The following is a 26,174-nucleotide window of genomic DNA, read 5'->3' on the forward strand; positions in this document are numbered from 1 at the left end:
CCACCAATGCGAAACTCTTGACAAAATTCACACTAATCACCTATATATATATATACACATAAATTCACACCCTCAAATAGAATCTTGCATCACTTAAAGTCAATCACATGCAAAAGTTCATGAATTCCACATCGACAAATAGACTTTTGCAACAATCAATGCAAAGCTCTTAACAAAATTCACACTCTAATCGCCTTTATATATACACATAAATTCACACGCTAAAATAAAACTTCGCATGTAAAGTCCATGAACTATGCAAAAGATGAATTTCGCATCGACAAACGGACTTTCACAACCACCCACACGAAACTCATCAAAATTAACAAGCAAGAAAATTTCGCAAGTGTCACAATTTTTATACTATTTTTGTAAAATACATTATTTCTTCATAAACATCTTAAGAATTTCATTTTTAATGAGATTTAGCAAGGTCAAAAGGGTGTTGCAACGTAACACACTAAAATCGAGAAGTTTTGCAAGTGCCAAGAGTAAAAAGGTCTTGAAAAGTCAACTAGCAAAATTGGTCATCCAGCACATTTTGGCAAATTGTATATATTTTTTTTAAATGTCAAATTTATCGTACAGTACAATCAATCATTTTTCAATTTTTTTTACTTCACAAGGATCTGCATTGATAGATGTTTTATTTTTTAATATGATAAACTCTTCTTTGAAGTCAAAAGAGATATTTCAATAAGATTTTAACTCACTATTGCTTGCAAGCCAAACACTTCAACTATTTATCCAACACTATACATATGCTTTAAAATATATCCAGATAAATCCTATTACTACTTAAAAGAGCCTACATGAGCTAAGCCCAGCCAAACACTCGCCTAAACCAACTGGGCAACACCGTGTGTGGAGAGAGAGAGAGAGAGAGAGAGAGAGAGAGAGAGATGCTAAACTTCAGGAAAAGGATACATGTTCCCGTTCAACACTAATAGAAACACAAAACCTGCAAGCAAACCTCTCTAGAGATTCTTCAAATTCTAAACCGCCACATGAAGCAATGAATCTAATGCCCATTTTTTTTTTAAGTTTGCCTCAATGACTAGTAACGGATTCATGGCATGCCTTAGAGGCCTCTTACTGTGTCGTCATGTTCATTCAGTAAAGGATTACATACTGCTGGTTTTGCTTATTACCGCCATTATTGTAAGCCTAAGGGTTCTCCTATATATCATCTATGGCTTCTGCAAGTATAGACTCGACATGAGAGAGCGACGACAAATCGAAATGCAGGAGCAAGAGTTCTTTGAACAGCAGCAACAGGGAGAGCGGCAGCAGCAGCGGCTGCAACAGCAACATTACCAAATGAGAAATAGCATCTCACGAGCCCATGGAGAGAGTAAACTTGTGATTGTTGCAGGCCACGATCATGTGTCATTCATAGCTCAACCATGCCCTCTTGTTTTGCAGTCCACCAAGGAGAATGTATTGCAAAGCCAAGTTTGATGGTAGGGACATCATGCAGCCTCCTAGACACCAAAAACATTGTGTATCCAAGAAGTGGAGACATCTCTTATCCTTCCAGGCTGATTTGAGAGCTCAATCATTTAACTTGTAAATTACCATGAGAGTAAACTGTGAATGGTTATTCATTTACCTGCATTTTGAGAGAGGGATACTTTTTATCACACAATTGGTAATTTGTTGCCTCAAATGAACTAAAGACCACATACATGTGCCCCATAATGAAAGAGCATGTAAGCATCAATCAATTCATGCAATCGTGTAAAACCAAAGCAAAAATGTTAGACAGACAACGCAGCTTGGCATTCAACCGAATGATGTTTCTGAGAATAGCAAAAACGATAAGAACGTGGAGAAAGAAAAGGCTTATTTGCCATTGTATGCTTGATCTGAAATGAAAGGAAAGAAAAATATGTTGTCTGGGACATGGCCAGGAGCTTTGCTTGGGGACAGGACAGAAGAGCCTGAAAAGCAAAGGAAACCCAACCCCATTATAGGGAAAAGGAAAAAAGACAGCCCTCACACTAAGGTTTACAAACAGCATGGAACAAAAACTTGAAACACAGCAATCTCAGCAGCATAGAGTTTCCCTGCGAAGGAGACTTTGGACCTCAAAATAGCAGGAATTATTTTCCCCAGGAATTCAAATAGCGTGTCCACTGAGCCATTAAATTTGCTTGAGACAAACTGCCAATAGGAATTACAACAAAAATTGATAATGCATCAAGGGATAAACAAAAAAGGGGATCAGAAAACAGCATTTCTCCCATCTAATGATGCCAAGTCGTTCTCTGAATGGCAGTCAAAACTCAAATGAGCTACAAAAACTAGATGGAACAGATTGGCGATCAAACACATACCAAAATCGGGAAATGCCAGCAGAACAACAAAGTTTCAATCCACTCTCATGCTTCAAGAATGAGCTGCACCAATGTTGGCTTGCACATTTACACGATCAGATGAAGCACATACTCCACACACAGTGAGAAGGTAAATTGGTTAAGAATGACATCTTTTTGCAACATGTAACGCAATGGTTAGGGAAAAAGAGAACACTTTTAGACCCATGGCAGCAACTTGTAATTCAACAATCAGAGCATGCTACTCGAGTTCACAGTTATGGTTCATAGATAACTTGAAATCAAAGCTAATACGCTCTCTTTCACCCCACCTCCTCCGAGTGGGGAAGTACAGGGTGCGGGGTAGGGATGGGGATTAACATCCAGTAATTGCATAAACCAAATATTATTGAATGACCACAAGAAAATCCTGTTGAAAACCCACACTGCATTTGGATATAATCTTTTATTTGCCTTCTTGATTTATCCACAAGTATAATAGCAATTAGGTGGGCTGTTAGAAACCCACATGGGAAAATGTTTTTTAAAACGCCTAATCCTTGGCTATCCAATATCAATAGCCAATGCAGTATACGTTCAATTGCACAAAGGGAACAACCACATATTAGGTGATAAGCCACCGGTAAGGCTGGTTCTAAAATCATCGGTTCTACAAAAGTGTAACCTGCAGTTAGTAAAGCAGCACAGATTCAGAATATCATGCATCGTCAAGAGCACATTCACCAACAAGAATATTTGAACGGACAACGACATTTTCTTACATGCAACACCAGTAAGAACTACAAGGGGCAAAGTTCTCACACAGAATAGTATGTAATACATTCAACCACACAAAATTGGGGATCCGTGGAGATGGGGCATGCACAGCCTGATCATCTTTCGAGCATAAATCTCCCAGTGAATTTTGGCAAGTAGAATCTGCAGAATCACCTAGCTAGGACACATAACATGCATCCACATGCACACTAAATGGTAATGAATACAGGGCGTACAATGAGAAGCAAGTTGGATAAATAGCAGGGTAAATAACTAGAAAACAGATTGGACAAAAAGTAAAGGCATAGTCGATGTAACAAGTTCTTTTATGCCTCATTACCTACTGCACAATTTAAAGGTTTCTGTCTAGTTTCATTGGTTAGTGTCAACAAAATTTTTGGTAAAAGAAGCAAACCTAAAATGACATTGTAAAATACCATTTCTTGTCCCACCTTAATATATGTAATTTAATACCTAGCCACCTTCAGCACCCTATGAAGACAACATGCATAGTTTATCGTGTCGTGACGTCCAATCCATGAGTTACATAAAAAACATTAGGCATTTCTGAGATTATTCATAGAACAGCCAAAGGAATCATGAAATGCAATTTTAAACATGTGGAACAATCAGAAGATTTCATATGTAAGCAAGAAAGAATTTGCCTTCATATTGAAGACCACAACAAAATCGGTGTTTGAAATAATTTGTCTTCAAAATGAAGAGCAACCAGAATGAGTGTTTCAAAAGAATGGCAATTTATAAACAAAAGAACCTCTAGGATTATAGTGAAATTCTAGACAGCACGTCAATTCTAAAAGGAGCAGTAGCAAAATAAAGAATCCAAGATCGCTTAAATCATCAAGTATCTTTGCTATCTTTCGCCCAATAATAATTTATAAGCTAAGGCAACCTTTCATTTAGCTGTGGCGTTAGGGAAAAAAATGTTCTCATTTGGCACTTGCAAATCCCAGAAGATCAGCACTCTGCTTTCAGGAGCAAAAGTGCATTACGGAAATAATACGAGAAGAATGTTAAGAGTGCACTAATCTTTATACCAAGGAAGAAGTAAAGGCCCATCAGATGATATGCCGGTAGAGCAAACAGCAATGCAAGCCCATGGCAGGTACAGATACTACATTTCCAAGATTCCAATGAGCAATTTGTAAATGTTGGTATGTGATGCAAAACCTTTCTATCTGAAGCACAATTCTATCTATGCTTGGCAGGAAAGTAATCATGGAATTTAATTATAATAAACATAGAGTTGCCTGGATATGAAAACAACTGCCAGTTGATCCAAAAATTTGTGAAGCCCAGAGAAGAAAAGAACTACAAGCCCCTAACAAAATCCTGAAATAAAAAATGAACAATAAATTATTATCTACCAAGGTGTTAACGGGTGAGGCTTGCTCCAGATTTAAAGGATTTTGTTCACACACAATTAAATTGGATCCCATAGTCCAGTATTATGATGCACATAGGCGGGTAGAGGGGTTTGTCAACTTGCAAAACCCAGTAGACACTGTTCAGTGGAGTATAAAGGTCACCGTAGGTGGAAGAAAAATTAAGGTCCTCCCATCTAAGGAACACGAGAGACATTTGCATGGATACTAAATGGAATTTAATGTCACAATTACAAACATGAAAAGAAGGTCCAAAAGAATCCAAAATCATACAAAATTGGTAACCCACAAACACATAGAGACATGCTAACCAACATACAATTAAAAAGAAAAGGATATGTGGTTAGCTCTCTCTCTCTCTCTCTCTCTCTCTCTCTCTCTCTCTCTCTCTCTCTCTCTCTCTCCTCAATTAAGTATCAGCAGCCGCCGCAAGAAATCATGCATTCACAAACTAATGTAGTATCCAATCAAATCACCATATTCCATGTGACTAGTTTCAGGCTGCGGCTATGCACAAAAACTATAGGATATTATGTATGAAAGCAGAGCCTCAAGCCAAATGCATAGAAAAGTAAATGGTAGGACATCAAGGAAAAGAAAGTTGAGCATTTTGCCACATTTACATAAACCAAATCCAAGCAGGCAACTAATATAGACCGCTCTGTGGAGATGGTTCCTGGAGAACAGATATGAACAGGTTTGTGCACTTTTCAAACATGTGTTCCTTTTGTTTGTCCAAGGTGCTACCAATACTGAGCAAAACAAACATGTTTTCTTAACTAAACATGGTTCTAAAGCTTCACAATAAAAAAGCTCTGGAATAAGTAGTTTCAGCACTGCCCCAGCATTGCGAGACATAAATCCAACAAACGCCTATAGGAACTGATGGAATATGTACCCTACCAGAAGTATTACACTTCAAAAATGAGAGATCTATGAAATGAATATGGAACGTTCAAAGAATGAACTCTCTTAAAGGAAAACCTATATTGATCATATGTGCATAGGACATAAGGAAGATAGTCGATCTTAAATTATTATTATTTCCTCATGAAACCAAACGTGTGTCAATACAAATGCCTAATCTTGTAACCTGCAAAGACTATGTTCTTTATGAACATTAACCCAACAATGTACATGCATTCCCTAGGTATCCTTTCAAAATGAACTCATACTCTATTGGACCTGCTTGATTATGCCCTCCAGTACATTTCAGTAAATTACTTATTGATCCATTTCTACCATTGACGAGTCATGACCAATTCCTTGCATGTGGAGGTACTGTAGCATGACCATGCTGGTTGTGCAGATACAAGACCAAATTCAATTACAGACTAACCTACCGTGCAGAGTTCTATATGAGTAAAACTCAGATATCATGTCAACAAAATGACAATGTTGCATTGTAGATAGGCTGCATAAGCCAAGATAGTTGGATTTGATAGCCAATGATAAAAGCCAAAAAAGCGCAAATACATCCACTGTACAAGCATGAACAGGTTATCCTCTGCAGATTTCTCCAATGCAAGCAAGCAAAATATGCTTGCAACTATCAATCATCCTACTTCTGTGCCATCAGTTTAACTTATGGCCACACATCAAGGTTACTTCCATATTGTACTCTACAACTGATCTGAACCCCCTTCAAGCATCAAGATCACAGATAACACTTCATCCAGGATGAAGAGCAATCAACCATGTGTTAGTATCAGGCCATAATTTCAATATGGTCAAGCAATGGATGACTGGTTTAATATGCCTAAATCAGCTACACAGCCCACATCAATACGATGAATAAGTATAGATAATCCTCTCTCCAAGGGTTCAAACTAGATGCTTCCATAATAATTCTTATAAACTGTCATTTGAATGCGCTGTGGCAGACCTCAGAAAAACATATCAATGTATTGTTAATCGATAGAACTACTCAATGTGGGATATCCTCCCACTTGGAGGAGGTAAATGAAACTCTAGGGCCCTAGAGTTTCATTTACCTCCTCCAAGTGGGATCAATCTTGGACATCTGCCTAGACTCTACGCAGATGTCCAAGATTGATCCTCTTTCCTGCAGTGGATATTGACTACAGTGCATCAAAACATCAAAAGAAAAAAATAAAAATGGTCATCAAACAATTAGAGCATGCCATATCTAATGCATTTATGGAAAAAAAACAAAGAAAACAAAAAAGCTCAAGATTGTAATAAATCTACCAGGAGAAAATAAAAAGACTGCAAGTATTCCAGCAACCTTCCAAGAGAATGTCAAGTGGCAAAACAAGCATTTCTTAAGATCCTCTCAGTGTCGGTGAAACTGATTAATCGCAACACAATATATGACATTACAATAAATCCAGATTCATGATATGCATGCACCTTTAAAAACAACCTCATTGATTGATAAAAATGTGAACCAGTTCTCCCATTTTCACTTGAAAAGGTCTACAAAAGTGAATCAATCAATTAGAGAGGCAATATCAGAGCATGCTCGCTTTTGGAAGAGCATATGATTGCAGATAAAGGTGAAGCACTGAGAAAAAATAATTTTTTCAGGTAAAATGGAAAGGGGCAATAAAACCAAGGAAGCCTGCAAGCAGCAAACAATCTAGATCTTCTAATGCAAAAGCAAAACTTAATGGCTTAGTAGAACTCAATGAGCTTGCTCTGTATGTCCTAGTTAGATGCACATCCAAAATATATTGATGGCTTTCGATAATTCCAAATCTGATACAGGCAAAATTCTAATTCAAGTGTCAGAAACAGCAGCTCACAGTAGTATCCAATAACCAACCAACATGAGGTTCCCCTCTTCCTATGTCTAATTTGGCTCTGTTTGGAGACAGTGTTGGATAGGAGAAGAGAGAGGTGATGGCAGTGGAGAAGAAAATGGAAGATGAGGCCAGAGTAGTAAGCTACATCCTTGTGAGGATGTAGTTGAAAATGGCTCATCTCCACTCCCTTCTCCACTCTCAAAACCATCATCATCTCTCAAAACAGGGTTTCCCAAACACCTGTGGAGGTAGGTGGTATTAATTAAACCCCCATTAAATACCATCTCCAGCTCCCAAACAGTCTTAATGGAGAACTAACCCTAACAAAAGAACATGACAAAGCACTGTTAATATATATATATATATATATATATATATATATATAATGTGGGCATTGAGGTAAATGGGATTTAGAGTCGTTGGGACCTCCCCAACGGCTTGTGAGTGTGTGAAGTGTATATGTAGGGGTGAGACCCCTCTTGCATCCCTATGCTTTCTCAAGCATTTTAGTTATACAAATCCTTATATTTTTATTGTGTTCTTGGCTTTTAAGTGGCCTACGTGAATGTGTTTATGTGATTGACCCACTTTGTGCTCTTGTAAGCCCATAAAAGACACTTTGTTGTTCTTGTTTCATTACATGGTTTCAGAGCCTTGGTGCTCTCAGGTTGCGATTTGTTCGTGAAGATCAAGAGGAGGATCGTGAGATTGGTGGAGCATTGGTTCGTTGCCTCAAAAAGTGCACCATCAAACCTCTTCAACAAATTTCTTGTTATCCTAATCTTTTCTCTTCTCTTTCTAGCTCTCTTTCTCTCTATTCATTCTTATAAAAAAATGGAGGATGAAAGAGAAGTCATCTCCATTCTCGTTAAACTTAATGATAAAAACTATGTGACGTGGGCATCCATAGTAAATCACAAAATATGAGAAAAGGGTCTATGGGGTTTGGTTGATGGTACCGAAAGATAGCCTAAGCTTATGCTCACCAAGATTAAGAATGGCAAGGAAATAACACTTAATGGCAAATTAATAGTGTATATATCAAAAAGTACTCAAGTTAGGCAAAATTTGATTTGCTAGTGATGCATTGAAATATCTTAAGGAAATGTATTGTCTAAAGGACATAGCTCATATATAATGTACAAAACAAAGTTAGAACCATGATCCAAGAAGAAATGAGCACTGGACAATACTATAATGCTTTTTCTATTCTTTGGAATGAATTGACTCCTTTAGAGCCTAAGTGGCATTGTCCTCAAGATGTAGAACTCCGTGAAAATCAAATCAAAATAAAGCATTTCTACCAATTTATAAATGGGCTTAGACCCAAATTTGAAGGGACCAAATCGGTATTGAGACTGGTTTATTCGGGTTACGGGTTTGGATTTGGACCCGGAAACATGAATCTATGTAATACTTTGTATTTGTATTCGGGTCTGGAACAGATGTAATGTTATGTAATATCTAGACCCGATCCAGTTTGTAATACATATATATGTTGAATATAGGGTACGATCCCCAGTAAGTGGGATTGAACCTTCTATTGCAGCAGTCCCCTCCTCTCTCAATGTCTCTCCCTTCTTCTGCATCAACGATACTCCTGGAGACAAAATCTTACATGGTATCAGAGCAGGGCTTCGTCTGATCTCTGTTCAAGGGCGTGAAGTTGATCCCAGAACGTGTCTCGAGAGATCGGTCTTCAAACTCCAGGTTAACGTGATTCTGCCCTTCATTCCAACTTCTTCTATTGTCTCTCATCGTGGGTCTCATTCTTATTATTATTTTTTCAAGATAGATTTATGTTTGCATCTTTATCCCATCTTTCAAATCTGTTTTCGATTTCAGATCTGTGTCATCATCTTCTTCTTTGTTTTCATACCTAATTCCATATGCAGATCTGTTTTCGATTTCAGATCTATCGCCTGTTACTTTGTTTCCAGATTTCCCACTTCGATTTCTGTTTTCAGACCTGACCTGATTATTTCATCAAATACGAAATCTGATTGTTTTTCCCAGATCTGTGTTACTTTCTCAAACACGAGATCTGATTATTCATCTCAAGAATATAGATATATATTTTATCATAAATCAATCTTTGGTCCCTTTCTCTGTCACGGTTTCAGCACGCGTGAAACAGATTGTAATTTGTTCACGCTCCATCAGTTAAGATCTGTTTCTTTGTTCGTTACCAACATTGACGTCAGCAGCACGTTCGATTTAATTTTTTTTTAATCAGATTGCTATCTTGATTGCCCTTTGCTGAATACTAGGTAGCACCAGCACAGTTGGGAATATTCGATCATCTACGACTAACTAATCTCAAAAAAAAAAAACTTTGATTGTTGGAATTTCTGCTACGTTGAAATTTCTATTTATGCTGTACTGGTTGTTGCCTTGTATTGCTGCTCTTGTACTTGACGCTTTCCTTTATTCATCCTACTTCATATTATTTCGTCATGGATTCTCCTTCTCTACCGTCAAGTTTCCTTGGTCAACTCATCTCTGAAAAACTGAACAATTTGAATTACTTGACCTGGAAGAGGCAAATTTTGCCCTTTATCAGAAGTTTGGATCTCTCAGGACACATCGACGGGACCGTTCATGCACCTCTAGAATTTGTGATGCAGGAAGAGCGAGACGATAAAGGGAAGGTTTCCAACAAATTGATTCGCAATCCAGAATTTGGGACATGGAGGAGAAAAGATCAAGCAGTCATTGCTTACATCACATCTACTCTTTCTCAAGCAGTATTAATCGGCATTCTCGACGAATGCTCGACAATGGAGTTATGGCAGAGGTTGGCGCAAACATATTCACAGATTTCAAAGGCCAGAATCCTACATTTAAAAAGAGAATTTCAGCTCTTAAAGAAAGAGAACTTATCAGTTACAGAATACATAAACAAAGTCAAGATCCTCACCGATCAACTGGCCATGGTGGGTTGTGAAATTCCTGACAAAGAAAAGGTTCAATAGGCACTTAATGGACTTGGCTCCAATTATCACATGTTGGTCACTTCCCTTCTATGTCTTCCTTCATTGCCAAGTTTTGAAGATCTTCGCGTGAAGTTACTACGGTACGAAATTACCATTAGAGGAGAGGAGATGGCCATCAATTTCAGCAATCATGACGTATTGGTTACAGGGATGATGTCAGGAAGAGGACGTGGAGGCTTTCGAGGTGGACGCAGCCAAGGAAGGAACAGTCAAGGAAGCCGTGGGTTGTTGCCCACGCCCAATATGTCACTCAATTCCTTCTCAGAAAACCAGAGCTCCAGGAATATACCAACATGTTTTCAATGCAATAAAAGGGGGCACATCAAAGCTAATTGCTGGCACAACCCACAGAACAAAAGCAAATTTAATGGTGCAGGATCCCCCCACAAAAGAAGAATAGGAGAAGACTCGAAGGACGATGAAAAGGATAATATGAAGAATCTTTTAATATCTGCTCTCTCAGAGATAAGCTTCAAGCAGAATGAACAAGGAACTTGGTACATTGATTCCGGGGCTGCAGCACATGTAACAGGTGATGTCGGTAAGATTTCGAAACCCATTCCTTATCATGGAAAATTTTGTATTAAAACTGGAGATGGTACTCTTCACTCTATATCTCACATTGGAAATGTTGATCTTCCACTTCTTAATTCTTCGTTAAATTTATCTAATGTCTATCATTCTCCCAGTATTGTCAAAAATATTGTTTCTGTCTCTAAACTTGTTGATGATACTAATTCTTTCGTCGAATTTACTCCTTCTGTACGTGTCAAGGATCTTCTCACGAAGAAGACGCTCGTTGAAGGAGAACGACAGGGAAATATGTATATCCTCAAGGAATCTTCTCCTTCTGTTCGTGGTGCTTCATCGAGTTCGTCAGCCAGTCAGTCAGACCATCCAGTGTCCTTCAAAGATTGTTTTAGTTTATCTCAGTGTAATAAGCCAGAGATTTGGCATCGTCGTTTGGGTCATTGTAATAAATCATTCATTGAGAAACTTGTGTCAAGTGGACTTGTTCCACGGTCTAGTTCGAGTCTGAGACTTCTCTTTGTTCCAGCTGTCAATTATGTAAGAGTCATGTTCTTCCTTTTAGTTCAATAAATCAGATAGCTTCTGCGCCATTTGAAATTGTCTATTATGATGTTTGGGGACCTGCCCCACAATCTTCCTTATCTGGTAGTCACTATTACGTTATCTTCATTGATAGTTATTCCAGATACACTTGGATTTATTTTATGAAACATAAATCTGAGGTGTTCAAGCTCTTTCGCTCGTTTTACGCCCTAGTCTGTAATCAATTCTCGTCCAAAATTCAACATTTCCAATGTGATGGGGGGGGCAAGTATTTATCAAAGGAATTTACTGATTTTCTCCAAGATAATGGAATAAGTCATCGTATATCTTGCCCACATACACCACAACAAAATGGTGTGGCGGAAAGAAAACATAGACACATTGTGGAAAGTGCCTTGAACATGTTGCATGACACTCACATTCCCATGAGTTTATGGACGGAAGCCTTCCATTCTGTTGTGCATATCATAAATCGTCTACCCATGAGATTGCTAGAGAATCAATCTCCTTATTTTGCACTTTTCAAGGTTTAGCCTGATTACAATGAATTACGAGTGTTTTGTTGCATATGTTATGTTCATATTGATAGCTCTCAACGTGACAAGTTCCAAGACAAGGCATGCAGGTGCAAGTTTGTTGGATATGTTGATCAGTACAAAGGGTATCGATGTTATGACTCCACCACTCATCGCATTAGAGTCTCACAAAATATTGTGTTTGATGAAAACACTCTTGAGAACTCAGAGAATATAGATGGACACAACAAGGATGTCGAGTGGTATCAGCCATGGCTTACCGCTAAGTTACTTAACCAGTTGGACACAATAGGGACACATAATGTCACCTCATGCCATACACCACCCGTTGAATGGAGTGAGACCAATGTAGAGCCTCAGCCGGAAGGGCTGAGAAATATGTAGGTTTTTGTCATGCCTACTTCAGATGCCGCAAAATTCCAAGGAGTCGTCTATGAACGACGCCACAAGAACAGTGTTCAACACATCGATGTGCAACCCAGGAGAACGGGAGAATCCGGCATCCTATTGAGCGATGGGTCAGTTATAACAACTTCTCCACGGATCTACAGTTATTCGTTTCACAGATTGAAAAGCAGGATGAACCCATCAGCTTCACGCAGGCATACATGTCAACTAAGTGGGTTGAGGCTATGAATGAGGAGATGGAAGCTTTGCATGAATGTGGAACTTGGCAAATTGTTCCTATGCCCTTAGACAAAAATATTGTAGGTTCTAAATGGGTCTATAAGATCAAGTATAAACCTGATGGATCCATTGAACGCTACAAAACGAGACTTGTAGCCAAAGGATTCACTCAAGAATACGGACAAGACTATGATGAGACCTTTAGTCCTGTTATTAAAATGGAAACCATTCGATTAATTTTATCTTTGTCAATCCAGTATGGATGGACTCTCAATCAACTTGATGTCAAAAATGCATTTTTGCATGATAGTCTGAAAGAAGAAGTGTTAATGGAGCAGCCCCCCGTTATGCAGAACACAGACCCAACACCCATGTTTGTAAATTACGAAGAGCCATCTATGGGCTAAACAGGCCTCCCGTTCTTGGTTTGATAGCTTTTTTGTTGAAGTTCAACGGCATGGGTTCATTCGGTCTCACCTCGATCATTCTCTATTTATTTTTCGGGATCGTCAGGTTAGTACATTACTTCTCATCTATGTGGATGATATTATCATTACTGGGAACTCTGATGAACATATAGAAGTTACAAAAGCTCTCCTAAGTCGAAAGTTTAAAATGAAAGATTTGGGGATTCTGCATTATTTCTTAGGGGTTGAGGTAGATCGACGTGATAGTTCTCTTTCACTAACTCACCACAAATATACCCTGGATTTATTAGATAAGACAGACATAAAGGATTGCAAGCCCCTATCCACTCCCAGTGTGTTGAATCATAAGCTTAGTGCTCAGGATTGAGAGGTATATAGAGAACCCCGACAATATCGCAGCCTTGTGGGTATGCTTCAATACCTCACTTTCACAAGACTAGAGATTGTATATGCAGTGAATCAAGTCTCACAGTTCATGCATGATCCACGCACAAAGCATATGAATGATGTCAAGAGAATCCTTTGATACTTAAAGGGTACTCTTGGGGATGGCTTAATCTATCATCAAGCTAAGACCATAGGGGAGCAACATCGACTAGTTGTATATGCAGATGCTGATTGGGCTGGAGATCCGAACGACAGAAGGTCAGTTTCTGGGTATTGTGTTTTTATCGATGGAAACTTAGTAGCATGGAGTAGCAAGAAGCAACGTGCAGTTGCACGATCTAGTACTGAGGCAGAGTATCGATCTATGGCAACAGCCACAACAGAGGTTACATGGCTAAGACATCTTTTGATGAAAATAGGAGAAACTATTCTACCCACTACTCTCCTATGTGATAATCAGAGTGCTATACAGATTACTTTCAATCCCATTCATCATAGTCGTACAAAACATATAGAGATTGATCAACATTTTATTCAGCAAAAGGTAGAAGAAAGAGAAGTTGAACCAGCCTACGTTCGAACGGCGGATCAAGTAGCAGATTTGTTCACTAAAGGCCTTACCAGCATACGATTTTGGTTCTTGAAAAGCAAGTTGCCCATGGTGCACGACCATGCACAACTTGAGGGAGGGTATTGAGACTGGTTTATTCGGGTTACAGGTTTGGATTTGGACCCGGAAACATGAATCTGTGTAATACTTTGTATTTGTATTCGGGTCTGGAACAGATATAATGTTATGTAATATCCAAACCCGATCCAGTTTGTAATACATATATATGTTGAATATAGGGTACGATCCCCAGTAAGTGGGATTGAATCTTCTATTGCAGTCGTCCCCTCCTCTCTCACCGTCTCTCCCTTCTGTTGCATCAACGATACTCTTGGAGACAAAATCTTACAATCGGCCCTTCTTCGTAGAGAAGGAATACCTAGCATAATGGAAATACTTGAAGAATTAACTATGGAGGAAAAAATATTGAAGAATCGGTGCTTGCTATGTTAAGGCTCGAAAACTACACAAGGGCCTACAAGCCCCCTCACATTGGGAGAAGCAATGATTATCGGAGAAACTTCAATGATTATAGAATAAGCTCAAATGATCATGGAAGAAAAGACTATGAATACAAAAGTGACAAATTGATGTCATTTTTGTTATAAGTCAAGTCACATCAAGCCTTTTTTTCATAAGGAGGAGAGAAGATCAAAGAGATGAAAATAAGGTGGCTTCCGTGGGACCATCTTTTTAAAGAAATGGTGAAAGCGTGGGCTAAATGTCTCTAGCGCAACTCATGGAAGCACTACAACAAATGTTCAAAAAACAAACATCTTCTCTCTCTGGTATGGTTGTATCAATATACATACATTGATCCCAATAAGACTTCTTGGATTCTTGATTCCAGATCTTACTTTCATATAACTCCAAATGATTCCATACTATTCGAATGCCATACTAACCCAAATGATTCTTATGTTTCAATCGCTGATGAAACTTCTTTAAAAATAAAAAAATTTGGAACCTTAAGAAAGCATCAAACTTTTCATATACCAAATGTTAGAATATTGTCAAAATTGAATTTAAAATTTTTATCTGTTTCTCAAATTGCGGATCATGGGTGCAAAATTTTTTTCTTACCTAATGGTTGTTTGATACAAGATCTCCAGTCCGAGAAGCCGATTGGGCGAAGCCACATAAGGGGAGATCTCTATGTAGTGAACAATCTTGAATTATCAAACTATATTTTTTATAATTTTGTAAAAAAGAAAAATATAGAAAATTGGCATAAAAGACTAGGACATCCTAGTATATCAAAATTACATTTGTTTTCATTTCTTGCAAATTATAAAGAAAAGAATTTAGTATGTGAAAATTGTACTTTTGGTACAATGAAATCCTTGCCATTTGGACCAAGTCATTTTATATCTAAAAAGCCATTTGAGTTAGTGCATTCAGATGTATGGCGACCGGCTCCGGTTGTGTCCAAAGGAGGAGTATCATACTATGTTATTTTTTAGGATAATTATAGTAGACACACTTGGATATATTTCTTTAAGCACAAATCTGAAGTATTTGATTATTTTCAAAAAAATTATTATTTTGCAAAAAATTCAATTTAATACTAACATTAAAATTTTTAGATTTGATTCCGGAGGAGAATTCTTATCAAATGAATTCAAAAACTATCTTGATTTACATTAGATTATCTATCAAAAATCTTGTCTCTATACCCCTCAACAAAAGTCCAAAGGAAACATAGACATATTGTTGAGACTACTAGAACACTTTTTATATCAAGGAATGTTCCTAAAATATTTTGGGCCGAAGCCGCCCTTACGACGGTCTATTTAATAAATAGAATGCCTTCAAATACTATTGAAAAAGTTGCCTCTATTGAAAAATTATTCAAAACTCCTCTCGATTATAAAAGGTTAAGAGTTTTTTTATTGTAAATGCTTCATCCTTACCGACAAGAATGACAAACTTTTCGCTAAAGTTATTCCTTGTGTCTTCTTGGGATATGCCAAAAACCAAAAAAGGTATAGATGTTATGAAATAAGGACAAACTATATATTTCAAAATGTCACGTTTCTTGAAAACGAAAATGGGTTTGATAAAGATAAGACGAAAGAGCATTATGATTATACATTTCTTTTTTATCTTGCTAATGAGCATGATAAAGGTGTTGATTATGATAGTAATGACAATCACGACGTGCATGAGAGTAACAATGAGGACAATCATGATGCACATGAGAATGGAAATGGTCTTGACGACATAGACCATTCACATAATGAAGTTCAAACTTATACTCGACGTATCAAAGACCATCCTCCATGTGCCCTAGAAAGATATTCCCAAAATCAAGACATAAATTCATCTAGTGTTAGAAAATCCATGAGGATATCCAAAGCTCCAAGTAGATTTATGTCATAAACTCCTTTGAACCCAAATATAGAACACGTCTGATGGCCATCTACTTGTATGTAAACCATCATCTTATAATGATGTTAGGAATCATCAAGAATGGATTAGAGTCATGAATGATGAATTAAAAGCTCTAGAAAAGGAAAAAATTTGATAAATTCAAACATTACCCAAAGAAAATAAACAATAGGGTGTAGAAAGGTTTATAAAATTAAAACCAAAAGTGATGAAACATTAGAGAGATAAAAAACTAGACTTGTAGCCAAAAGATATAGTCAATAATACGAAATAGACTATGATGAAATATTTGCTTCAGTTGCCCCGTATGACTATTGTTAGAACTCTTGTTTTTATAGCCTCGATTAAAAAATAGCTTATCTTTCAAAATGATGTTAAAAATGCTTTTTTGAATGGTGAACTTAATGAAGAAGTTTACATGAAACCCCCACCAAGATTAGGCTGGCACATGGAAAGGTTCTTTGGTTGTGCAAGACTTTGTACCATTTAAAAAACCCCCTAAGGCTTAGTATATCGATTCAGTAATATGATGGTACAACTTGGTTTTAAATTTTGTTATACTAACACTGCATTGCTTGTTAAGTTTTTTAATGCAAGCATGATAATATTACTTCTATATGTTGATAACATGATTATCATAGGAGGTGATAAGTAGGGAGTTAGTCATATCAAAGATGTTCTCAAAGCTCACTTTCAAATGACAGATATTGGTTTTTTACGGTATTTTCTTAGAAATGAAGTGATTTACCTCGTGGTTAGTATTTGTCTTAAACTAAGTATGCAACATAGATCATAGAACAATCAGGGTTTTTCGATGAAAAACAAGTTCATACTCCAGATGTTATCAATGCTAAGATAAAGAAGGATGATGAAAAACCTTTGAAGGATCTAACTTCTTACAAATAGATGATTGGAGCTTTATCTTATCTCTATTACTCGCCCTGATATTGCACATGTTATTCACTCTTCTAGTCAATTTCAACATGCACCTACTACAGGACATATGAGTGTTATAATGAGGATTATTAGATATATCAGAAACACTATTAATTATGTTTTGTTTTTGTCATCTTCTTCCCCATTATAAGTTACTGCATATTCAGACTCTGATCGGGGAGGAGATGTGATCGTCGCTCAACTATGAGCTTTTGTGTTTTTTAGGGGATTCATTGATTTCATGAAAATGCAAGCAACAAAAGGTGTCTTTGTCATCTACAGAAGCAAAGTACCGACCTATGGCAACCACTACTTTTGAGTTGGTATAGCTAAAACAATTGTTAGAAGACTTGGAGTTCACGTAGCAAAATTCTCAAGATTGTGTTGTGACAACAAAAGTGCAGTTTATATCACCGGCAATCACACATTTCATGAATGGACCAAACAAAGAGAAATGAATTGTCATTATATCAGAGAAGAATTTTTTAAGAAAAGCATTACATTGCCATATGAATCATCTGAGTATCAATTGCGGACTTCTTCATCAAAGCACTTTCGTCACCAAGATTTCAATTTTTTCTTGGCAAACTCTTGGTTGTGGCACCGTGACTTTGAAGGGGGGTGTTAAGATATGCATAATTGCATATACAAGTTTATATATATATATATATATCATCATTGTAATAAGTTAAATACCCAATAGGGATATTTTAGTCTTTTCATAACCTTGTAATAGGTTGTGCCCGTTAGGGATACAACAGTCCTTTTATATTTCTACCTTTTTTTATTTTATTTATTGTATTTTAACTTTAGGTTAAGGGCATTGAGGTAAATGGGATTTAGAGTAGCGTGTGAAGTGTATGTATAGGGGTGAGACCCCCCTTTATCCCTATGCTTTCTCAAGCATTTTAGTTATATAAATCTTTATATTTTTATTGTATTTTTAGCACCTAAGTGGCCTATGTGTATGTGTTTATGTGATTGACCCATAAGTGGTCTTTGTGCTTTTGAATATTGTGTTCTTATAAGCCCATAAGAGGCCCTTTTTTGTTTTTGTTCTTGTTTCATTACAAGCAGACTATGTCACATAGGTGTGGGTATGGGTGCGGCAATGCGGCACTTTAAAAAAACTTCAGTGCGGCGGTGTATATTGTAATGAAATACAAGTGCCAAAAACAATGTTGCAAAGTGACTACAAGAAGGCACAATCACATAAATACAATGTCTCTAATGGATAAGATACAATATGCCACAAAGGGCAAACAAAAAATATACACAAGGGAGAAGAGAACTTGAAATAATATGGAAGCCTTTTATTGAAATGCTTAAACAAGCATTGAAAATAATGGGGGAGAAATCCTCTTTAAATACATCATAAGAGGGGGCCGAGGGGAGCTCCAAAAGAGTCACTCGGAACTCCCCAACAGTCACATTTGTGACCATTGGGAAGGGTCCCAACTAGGGATGGCAGTGGACCGGGGCGGGGGCGGAGGACAAGGTCTTCACCCCCGCCCCATCTCAAAAATTTAACCTCCATCCTCGTGGCGGGGGCGACTTTGGACCTCCACCCCCGTCCCGTCTCAAAATAATTATCTACATCCCTGTCCACGTTCCTGCCCCCACCCCACCCTATAGACACTCAGGATAATTGTTAAAATGTATCTCTCTTTATGTAAATATTTACATGTATATATAAAGAGAGATACATATACATATATATATCACGTATATATGTATATGTATCTATCTTTATGTATATATGTATATGTATCTATCTTTATATATATATGTAAATATGTATGTTTCTTTTTGTTTCTTTTCTTTTCTTGTAAAACCCGCAAGGGTATTTTAGTCATTCACCTTTTGCGCATATTCATAATTATGAATATGCTGTAATTCTTTTTGCTTTTTCACTTTTATTCTTTTTCTTTTTTCTTTTTCATTTTTTGTCCTTTTTTTGTGTTGACTCAAAGTCAACTTGGAGGGCTCAACACTAGCTGTTGAGCCTCTCCAACGGTTAGAATTCTAACCGTTGGAGGGGCTCCAACAGCTAGTGGAGCCCCTCCAAGGCTTCCTTTCTCATTATAAATAGGGGAGTTCCCCCTTTGTAATACTTACTTCTTGGAGCTTTTGTTCTCCAAGCTTCTCAATAAAATTCTTTATATTTTGTATGCCTTTGTACATTTGAGTTTCTTTATTGTACCTTTGTGTACATTTGTTCTAAGTGTTCTTGTGCATTTGTGCACATTGGTGGTGTTGTGCTTATCGCACACTTTATCTCTTTTTGAGATATTTTCACATGGTATCAGAGCTAGGCTTAAAGGAAAAGAAGATCGTGCTCTTTTTTCTCTTCGTTGGAATACCTCGTAAAGCGTACCATTAAGTTGTGGTGGTTGAAGTGAAGACTCGGCTCTTCATTCTATATTTTGGAAGCTTCCTACATCAAGAAGGGACTCATTTCGCATTGTGGTACGCATTTATTTCTCTTTGTATCCTTTCTAATGGGCGAAAAGGATTCTCACTTCTCTCTTGGCTTCAAATTGAATGGAACGAATTATCATGTATGGGCCGGGAATATGGAGGCCCATATAAAAGGAAAGGGTCTTTGGGGATATGTTCAAGGAACTATTCCCGAACCCGTACCAAAAATTACTACCCTTGACAAAGGGGAGATCAAGGTTCTTGAGGGAGAAGAAAGAGAAAAGGCTTTTGAAGATTACAATAAGAAGCATGAAGAATGGGAAATGAAAAACTACAAAATACTCTCATGGTTCTTCTCTTCGGTTGAGACCAAAATTAATGCCAATATTCTAAAGTTCAAAAAGGCATGTCAAGTATGGGAATATCTTGAAAGAATGTATACTTCAAGAGATTTGTCCCATAAATACTATCTCCAAAAGAAGGCCTTAACCCTTCAACAAGGAGAAATGTCCGTTAGAGAGTATTTCGCCGAGTTATCCACTATTTGGGATGAGCTTGCCCTCCAAGAATCAACTTTCTCCTTAGCAAACTTTCGGTCATTGTGCCCTAAGTTTGAGGGAGGGTGTTAAAATGTATCTCTCTTTATGTAAATATTTACATATATATATAAAGAGAGATACATATACATATATATATCACGTATATATGTATATGTATCTATCTTTATATATATATATGTAAATATGTATGTTTCTTTTTGTTTCTTTTCTTTTCTTGTAAAACCCGCAAGGGTATTTTAGTCATTCACATCCGTTGGAAGATGTGCTTACCAAATTAAGTGGAGAAGAAACTAGATTGAGAATGAATAAAACCAATCTAAGTGTGTTGGCCGTCCCCTCTAAAGATGAGGATGAGGGTGCTTATGCCGTCTCAAGACCGGGGAATAATGTTAAAATCTATAAACCCCCTCATTTTAACAAAAATCAAGGAGGAAGAGAAAATGGTGGGCATTATGGAAGGAGAGATTATAGTAAGATCATATGCCATTTTTGCAAAGAACCGGGTCACATTAAACCGGTATGCCCTAAATGGAAGAAGATGGTGGCTATGTCTACTACTTTCCAATCAACCAAGGAGGAAGGTCCTTCTACTTCCAATCATGCTACTTTGGCTCTCAATCAAATCATGGAAGCTCTTCAACCACTCCTCAAGGGATCCGTTTCCGGAGCCGCCATGACCACCTTCTCTCCTCCCGGTAAGACTCTTTGGCTCTTAGACTCGGGTGCATCCTTTCATATGACTCCAAATGTTTTTTCACTTTCTAAATACTCAAAAAATTTGTCACCCTCTTTTGTCTCCACCGCGGATGGGGCTTCTCTTGAAATAAAAGGAATTGGTGATTTTGAAAGACAAGGTTTTTTTATTCCAAAAGTTAGATTTATACCAAAACTAAATTTAAATTTGCTTTCCGTCTCTCAACTATCGGATCATGGGTGTGATATCAAATTCTCATCAAATAAATGTTGGATACAGGATCGCCGGTCCGGGAAGTTGATTGGGGAAGGCTCTAGGAAGGAAGATCTTTATCTCATGGAGTTTCTTCAAATTCCAAAAACCTCTTTTTGTAATGTTGCCCAACATAAGGATATAAATGTTTGGCATAAACGCCTTGGGCATCCAAATATTGTCAAGCTTTCGTATTTACATTTTGCTAAAACCTTATGTAAAGACAATTTCAATTGTAATGATTGCATTCTTGGTAAAATGAGAAGCTTACCTTTTGGACAAAGAACTATGTTTTCAACCAAACCTTTCGAAATTGTGCATTCGGATGTATGGGGACCGGCACCCGTTGTGTCTAAGGGAGGTTTTTCATATTATGTTATGTGGATGATTTTTCAAGGTATAGTTGGATATACTTCCTCAAACATAAACATGAGGTTTTTTCTACTTTCAAGATCTTTCACATGTTAATACAAAATCAATTCAATAGTAAGTTACAAATTTTTAGAACCGATTCCGGGGGAGAATATCTCTCAAATGATTTCAAAAGTTATATTGAAAATAATGGGATTGTTCAACAAAGGTCTTGTCCCAAAACTCCCCAACAAAATGGGTTGGCCGAACGTAAACATAGACACATAATTGAAACTACAAGAACTTTACTAATTTCTCAAAAAATTCCAAAAAGATTTTGGGCCGAAGCGGCTCTTGCATCGGTTTATCTCATCAACCGACTTCCATCCAAAAACTTGAATCAAATATCTCCATATGAAATCTTGTATAAAAAAGAACTCGACTACAATAGGTTAAGAATTTTTGGTTGTAAATGTTTTGTTCTCACCGATAAGAATGATAAATTATCTCCCAAAGCTATTCCTTGTGCTTTTTTGGGATATTCGGAAACTCAAAAAGGGTTTAGATGTTATGATATTAAAAATGATAAACTATATGTTTCAAGAAATGTAACCTTTTTAGAAAACATAAGTGGTTTTGAAGAACACAAAAATCATGAAGATAATGCCGATTATTCTTTTTTGTTTGAACTATTATCTAGAAATGAAGATTTTTTTAGCGATAATGAATTAAAAGAGAATGAGGATATAAGTGAAAGCATTCCTCAAACCATTCATGATGAAGAAGAAATGATAAATGAACCCATTACCTATACTCATAGAGATAAAGGCACTTTTAGAAGTGCAATAGAGAAATATAGTGATCTTAGTGAATCTTCCAACAATTCTCGAAGAACTGAAAGATCTAGGAAAAATCCTTCTAGATTTATATCCTATGAGTCTTTTTCTCCAAAACATAGGGCATGTCTTAGTGCCATTCACTCGTATCAAGAACCTAGAAATTTTAAAGAAGCTAAGGAAATGATTGAATGGAGGGATGCCATGGACAACGAACTTAGAGCCCTCAACAAAGCCAAAACGTGGGTTTTTCAATGTCTTCCAGAAGGAAAGAAAACAATAGGATGTAGATGGGTTTTTAAAGTCAAAACCAAGAGTGATGGCACTCTCAAAAGATATAAAGCCCGTCTTGTCGCAAAAGGATATAGTCAAGAATATGGCATCGATTACGAAGAAACCTTTGCTCCTGTTGCACGAATGGTTACTGTAAGGTGTTTGATCACCATTGCATCTATTAAAAAATGGAATATTTACCAAATGGATGTTAAAAATGCATTTCTAAATGGGGATCTTAATGAAGAAGTCTACATGGATGTTCCTCCTGGTATGAACGTACCAAAGGGGAAAGTCCTTCGTTTGCAAAAAGCGCTTTATGGTTTAAAACAAACCCCTAAGGCTTGGTATGATAGATTTAATGATGTAATGGTTCAAAATGGTTTTTCCTCATGCTACACTGACACTGCTCTGTTTGTCAAAAAGTCTGATGCAGGAATTGTGATTTTACTGTTGTATGTTGATGATATGTTGATAACAGGTAGTGACATAAAGGGCATCAGAAACATTAAAACCACTTTAAAAGAAAGGTTTGAAATGTCAGACCTGGGGTATCTGACTTACTTTCTTGGTATCGAGGTAGCCTACTCTCATAGAGGCTATTTTTTGTCTCAAACTAAACTTGCCTGTGAGATTCTTGACAGATCAGGTATTACTGATGATAAAATCTGTGAGACCCCTGAAGTTGTGGGATCAAAAATGAAGATCGATGATGGAAAACCTTTGGAGGATCCTACCCCCTACCGGCAACTTGTGGGATCTCTAATGTATCTTAGCATCACAAGGCCGGACATCTCTCATGCCGTGCATACTGCAAGCCAATTTCAGCATACTCCTATATCCGTTCATATGAGTTCCGTTCTCCGAGTTGTCAGATACTTAAAGGGAACTTTAAACAAGGGAGTTTTCCTTTCCTCTTCTTCTGAGTTGAATTTAATTGCATATACTGACTCTGATTGGGGAGGTGACCCAAATAACCGTCACTCCACTACAGGCTTTTGCATTTTCTTAGGTGAATCCCTGATCTCATGGAGATGTAAGAAACAATAGAAGGTGTCTCTATCATCCACCGAAGCAGAATATCGAGCCATGGCGTCTACAACTATGGAGATTGTATGGATTCATCAGTTGTTGCAAGACATGGGGATTCCAATTCAAGAACCCACAAAGTTGTGTTGTGATAATAAGAGTGCAATCTATATTGCTAAGAATCACACGTTTCATGAGCGGACAAAGCATATTGAGATGGACTGCCATTATGTCCGAGAGGCATATCTACAAAAAGTCATCGACCTTCCTTATGTAACGTCAGAATATCAGTTGGCAGATTTCTTCACCAAGGCGCTTTGCTCTCCAAGATTCAACTTTCTCCTTAGCAAACTTTCGGTCATTGTGCCCTAAGTTTGAGGGAGGGTGTTAAAATGTATCTCTCTTTATGTAAATATTTACATGTATATATAAAGAGAGATACATATACATATATATATCACGTATATATGTATATGTATCTATCTTTATATATATATATATGTAAATATGTATGTTTCTTTTTGTTTCTTTTCTTTTCTTGTAAAACCCGCAAGGGTATTTTAGTCATTCACCTTTTGCGCATATTCATAATTATGAATATGCTGTAATTCTTTTTGCTTTTTCACTTTTATTCTTTTTCTTTTTTCTTTTTCATTTTTTGTCTTTTTTTGTGTTGACTCAAAGTCAACTTGGAGGGCTCAACACTAGCTGTTGAGCCTCTCCAACGGTTAGAATTCAAACCGTTGGAGGGGCTCCAACAGCTAGTGGAGCCCCTCCAAGGCTTCCTTTCTCATTATAAATAGGGGAGTTCCCCCTTTGTAATACTTACTTCTTGGAGCTTTTGTTCTCCAAGCTTCTCAATAAAATTCTTTATATTTTGTATGCCTTTGTGCATTTGAGTTTCTTTATTGTACCTTTGTGTACATTTTGTTAAAATGTAAAACTGTACATATATGTATATATAATAATATTATATTATTATATATATATATAAATACATTTTTAATTTCTTTCTTTTCTGTATTTTTTTTCCTTTATTTTTATTTTTTGTCTTTATGTCATCTAGTTCAGTTTGAACTAGAATGACTGTTGCTAGTCAAGTCCTGTCCAGACTTGACTAGCAATAGAGCTGTTGGACTGTGCCCAACAGCTCTATTGAGTCCTCTTTCAGCTGTGTATATAAAGGGGTGCAGCCCCTCTTGTATTTTACTCCAATGCTTCTTAAGCAATTGGTTTTTCATATCAATAAAGAATACATTTTTATTTTTATTTTGTTTCCAGTTATACCCTTTTTAAGGGTTATGCTTTAGTGTCATTCTTGACACTTGCTCTTGTTAATCAAAGCTCGTGTTTCGAAGATCCCCATTTCATTTCATGGTATCAGAGCCGCGGAAGTACTAAATCTTGAGGAAAAGCTGCCTCGATTTCCGTGCCCATTTGCAAAAGTGTTCGCCACTTGAAGAGAAGTGTTTTATCACTTCATTGGAGAAGATTTCACATCTTGTTTTGTTTTTTTTTTCTTTCTTTCTCATTTTCCTTCTTGTTTCTCTTCTATCCCTATTCTTTCTCTCCTTGTAATCGATGGATGACAATGATAAAGTCACCATCATGCCTATGAAACTAAGCGATACGAACTATGTAACATGGGCTTCAATCATGAAGCACCATATATAGGGAAAAGGCTTATGGGGGATTGTGGATGGTTCCGATTCGGAACCTAAGCTATCTCTTACTAAAAAGGAGGGAGATAAAGACGTCCCTCTATCGGAAGAAGAGAAAATCAAGGCTATTGCCTCATACGAGAAGAAATGGAAAGAATGGAGAATATCTCATGCGAAGATAATGTCATGGCTTATCAATAGCGTTGACATTAAAAAATGCTCAAGTCCTGCCAAATTTGATCATGCCGATAAGGCATGGGAATACCTTAAGAATATGTATTCCCTTAAAGATATTGCACACGTGTGCAACCTCCAAGAAAAAGTTCGAATGATGACACAAGGAGACAAAACTATTCGTGAATATTACAAGGGGTTGTCCGAACTTTGGGAAGAACTTTCCCTTTTAGAACCAAAGTGGCATTGTGCCGAAGACATCGAGTTTCGTCAGAAACAACTCGATATTGAACATTTTTACTAGTTTATCACTGGATTAAGGCTGGAATTTGAAACCACTAAATCGGCCCTACTTCACCGGGGAAAAATTCCTTCTATTGTTGAAACTATTGAAGAGTTAACAATGGAAGAAAATCGTCTCCGAAAAGGTTCTTTAAAAATTGAAGATGATTCTGTTTTAGCCGTGTCTAGACCAGGGAATCATGTTCGATCATATAGGCCTCCTCACTTTAACCGACAAAATGGTGACTATGATAAGAAGAAAGTTATTTGTCATCACTGTCATGAACCGGGACACTACAGGCCACAATGTCCCAAACTTAAGGAGCTGAGAGAAAAAAGAGCTGCAATTGCTGCATCGGAGCCTAAAGATCAGGATGCACCAGTTTC

General features: G+C 37.2%; 1 protein-coding gene across 4 annotated transcripts in view; it reads right to left on the reverse strand.

Moving 5' to 3' along the window:
- Positions 1 to 691: 691 nt before the first annotated feature.
- The window catches only part of LOC149814859 (casein kinase 1-like protein 3), a 75,856-nt gene continuing 50,373 nt past the window's right edge, over positions 692 to 26,174 (reverse strand). For 2 of the 4 annotated variants that reach the window (XR_016427886.1, XR_016427884.1), the window contains one exon: positions 692 to 1,612. The gene's annotated coding sequence lies outside the window, so the exon portion shown is untranslated. Of the gene's footprint in view, positions 1,613 to 1,632; positions 2,989 to 3,027; positions 3,274 to 26,174 lie in introns of those variants that run through there. The other 2 variants (XR_016427887.1, XR_016427885.1) reach the window with 2 other exon arrangements.

This window comes from Nuphar pumila, chromosome 15, assembly GCF_984573655.1.
Source record: "Nuphar pumila chromosome 15, dmNupPumi1.hap1.1, whole genome shotgun sequence".
NCBI classification, from domain to species: domain Eukaryota; kingdom Viridiplantae; phylum Streptophyta; class Magnoliopsida; order Nymphaeales; family Nymphaeaceae; genus Nuphar; species Nuphar pumila.